The 3,860-nt window shown below is 45.4% G+C and overlaps 1 long non-coding RNA gene across 1 annotated transcript; it reads left to right on the forward strand.

Annotated features, from left to right (window-relative positions):
* Positions 1-3,040: 3,040 nt before the first annotated feature.
* LOC147967231 (uncharacterized) lies at positions 3,041-3,608 on the forward strand. Its single transcript, XR_015608336.1, has 3 exons — positions 3,041-3,152; positions 3,214-3,462; positions 3,544-3,608. It is a non-coding gene; the product is annotated as an uncharacterized LOC147967231 (long non-coding RNA).
* Positions 3,609-3,860: the final 252 nt, after the last annotated feature.

A 3,860-nucleotide genomic window follows, 5' to 3' on the forward strand; every position in this document is an offset into this window, starting at 1 on the left:
CTCGAGGACGAGCATGAATTAAGCTTGGGGATGCTGATATGTCTCCGTCGTATCTATAATTTTTGATTGTTTCATGCCAATATTATTCAACTTTTACATACTTTTGGCAACTTTTTATAAGATTTATTGGACTAACCTATTGATCCAGTGCCCAGCGCCAGTTCCTGTTTTGTTTTTTGTATCGCAGATTATCCATATCAAACGAAGTCCAAATGCAATAAAATTTCACGAAGAATTATTTTGGAATATTGATACGTCTCCAACGTATCTATAATTTTTGATTGCTCCATGCTATATTATCTACTGTTTTGGACATTATTGGGCTTTATTATCCTCTTTTATATTATTTTTGGGACTAACATATTAACCGGAGGCCCAGCCCAGAATTGCTGTTTTTTTGCCTGTTTTAGGGTTTTGTCGTGGAATTGTCTCGGCAGATGTCCTTTTGCAAGGACTTAGTCGTGGAGCCATCGCAACTAGGAAGCTTAAAGGGGTTAATCGGGACAAGGACACGCGAGGTTTATACTAGTTCAGCCCCTTACGGTGAAGGAAGGCCTACGTCTAGTTGGGTTGGAATTACTTGAGGTTTCGATGACCAGGGAGCGAGATACGCTATGCCTGGCTCTCGATCAGTTGTCTCTCTCCCTAAGCCGCTGGCGGGTCGTCCCCTTATATACACGGGTTGACGCCCTGCGGCCTACAGAGTCCCGGCCGGCTCATAAACAGTGTCCGGCTCTGTGACTAGTTACTTCTACCTTACAGTACAAGTTATACCATCCTGGCGGTTTATCTTTACGGGCCTTAGAGTCGCCTGTGGGCCTTTAAGCCTTTTAGTGAACCGCCATCTTCATGCCTTGGTCTTGGGCTTCTGATGAACCTCTATTTACGTAACCTGGCCCCTCCTGGATGGCTTACACAAATAGTCATATCCCCAACATTAGGCCCCAGATTGATTTGAACCGGTTCATGTCAATCTTTGAAAACCTTATGAACTGGCCTTTAGTCTTCTGTCTTGCGTGAAAATTGTAACCCGCCATGACGTCATCCTCTGGCTTCGGGTTAAATCATCATGACGTCATCTTCAATAAAACTTATATTTTAATTCATCATATCTTCAACGGATCTTTGCCTTTACTGACCCTCCCGAAAATCGAGGCGGCGGGGCCGCTGGATAATGATGTCTTGGTCTCCTCGTTTCTCGCGCCGTCTCAGTCGGTCCTCCTTATAAATAGGCGCGACCTAGGTCTTTTTCATTTCCTCCGGTCGTCTTCTTCCTCGCACTCCCTCTTCTGCCGCTCGAGCTCCGCCGTCGCCACCGTCGGAAACCTCGTCTTCACCGACTCAGGCCACTGCATCACCCTATTTTTTGACCAGAGAACAACGGAAACCCTCCGCAGTTCTTCCACATCGGTGAGTTCTCTTTCCCCCCTTTCTCAGATCTGCATTAGTACTGTCTTGAGTTCGTCGACATTCATCGTCGCCCAACGCAACCTCCATTAGTTCTTACCTCTAATACCTTGTTCAGATCATAAAAACCACATAGAACTGCCGCGGAGGATGTTGTGTGCTTATTCTGTATGAAAACAGATCTCATTTCCTTGTTTTGGAAGCCCTCCTTGAGTATATGAACTTCCCTATACTGTTTTAGGTCTAGAAATTTTTCCTTTCCAGAGCATCGTTTGATCCAAAATAATAATTGCAATTTGTGAAACCTGTTTGCTCCACACTTAGCCGAAAACTGTGTGTGTTGACTCTATTTCAGCCATAGTAGTCTATGTAACCGGTTTAAGATAATATCGGCTGTCAGCACCGCTTGCCTCTGGCGACTTAAGAAAACCTTAATCATCTTTAATACCCGCAGCTGTTAAACATTATCACATAGTTACCTGTATGTCATTAGGCCCCTTCTTAAGCCACCATTTTAAATAACCCAATAATGATTATTCTCCGGGTTATAATAAACCGGAAAATTTCCTTTATCTTGTTGTAGGCTTCAATTTATCCAATGGCACCCAAAGCTGTTAAACCTCTGGTTACCTGCAACTGGGTCCCATCCATTGTTACAGAGAGCAAACTGTCCGAGTTTGTAAAGTCTGGCCATCTGCCCAAGAAGGATGTCATGTCTTATCATGCTCCTGACCCATCTGAAGAGAAACCTCAACCCAAGGAAGGGGAGGTGATCATTTTTACTGATCACATGGGCCGGGGATTTGCTCCTCCCGGTTCAAAATTATTTAGAGACGTTTTGCACTTCTTTGACTTAAGACCTCAAGACATCGGGCCCAATTCCGTGTCAAATATCTGCAACTTCCAAGTTTTCTGTGAGGTCTACCTTGGAGAAGAACCCAGCCTACTTTTGTTCAGGGAATTGTTCTATTTGAACCGGCAGAATGAGCGGGCCAACGGGCCCAGTCTGGAGCTTGGTGGCATATCAATTCAAAGGCGGAGAGACTGCCTGTTCCCTTATGCTGAATTGCCTAGTCATCCAAAGGACTGGAACCAGACATGGTTCTACTGCCAAGATACTTCTCCGGCTGGTGAAAACCCACTGCCCGGCTTCCGTGCATTGCGCCTTGAACCTACTCACCCGCTGCCGGATAAGTTGACTGCTATTGAACGTCTGCCACTCACCCCCAAGATCAAGAAGATTAAATCTCTTTTAGGGAATGGCTTAGATGGCATTGACCTGGTCCGAGTCTGGGTTGTTGGAGAATAATTCCGTTAAGCCGCCGCCCGACTTAATGTGTAATTATTCAGGCGAGAAAGATGACCCTCAGCGTCATAGTCCTGACGACTTACCATATGACGTAGTGGAAGCTACAACTCAGTCTTTGTTGAAAGAGGGCACAGTGAATAGTAACGCTTTCAGCTTACTACCTTTTTGCAAGAAGAACCCGGCCCCTGCAGTAAGTTTCCAGCCGTCGGGTTATTTTTTATCATGTTATACTATATTCTTATGCATAACCCTTTATAACCTTTTATAGGCAAATGATAACTTCTAGAAAATCCAATATGATCATGAGGCGGCCAAGAAAGCCAGGGCGGCCAAGAGAGCCGAAAGGAAAACCGCCAAGCCCACCACTTCAAGGAAAAGGAAGCCAAGCGCTTCTGAGCTATTTCAGCTTGATGATTCTGATGATAATGAGGAAGAGGTAACTTTTTAATTTCCCTTTCTCCTTTATCACTACCATACTGATATTAACCTTCTTTTAGGAAGACACGGGCAACAGCCAACCCGTCGAGGAAGAGGTAACTATAATCTCCTCCGACTCCGAGCTTCGGCCGCGTCAGAAAATTCGAAGAGTAACCCGGAAAGTAAGATTTTCACACCCTTTGGCTTACCAAGTTCCTGACTTTCTTTTGAAGGAACAACAATTTGAAAACCGGAGGTAGACCCGGACCAGCAAGGATGCAGAGCTATCCTCCGGCTTGCCTGACACAACCCGGAAGCGTCGGACTGAGGTTATCTCCAACTTATACCCTTTTTTACCTTTGGCGGGTCTAATCCGTCAACCTCTTAATTCCTCTGACTCCAATTACCAGGATACCTCTCCTTCATCCGGCGAGTCCATGCAATCAAACATGCCGGCTTTTACGACTGCCCCTGGGTAATATCAATTTATTCACCTTATGTTTTTCTTTCTCCATGTTTCTTTACTTATTTCTCTGCTTTGCCCACAGCATGCAGGTTAAGCCCAGGAAGAAAACCAAGAAGGATAAACTGGCCCAAACCCCTGTGGTGACTGAACCGGAACAGGGTATAGCTGCTCCTGACTCTTCCACACATCAACCGCCGCCTGAGCCGGCTCAAGACATTGCAGCACCAACTTCTAACCCACCTGCTGAAGATATTCTTGATG

Source organism: Triticum urartu, chromosome 6A (genome assembly GCF_056163025.1).
Source record: "Triticum urartu cultivar PI428250 chromosome 6A, HENAU_Tu73, whole genome shotgun sequence".
NCBI classification, from domain to species: domain Eukaryota; kingdom Viridiplantae; phylum Streptophyta; class Magnoliopsida; order Poales; family Poaceae; genus Triticum; species Triticum urartu.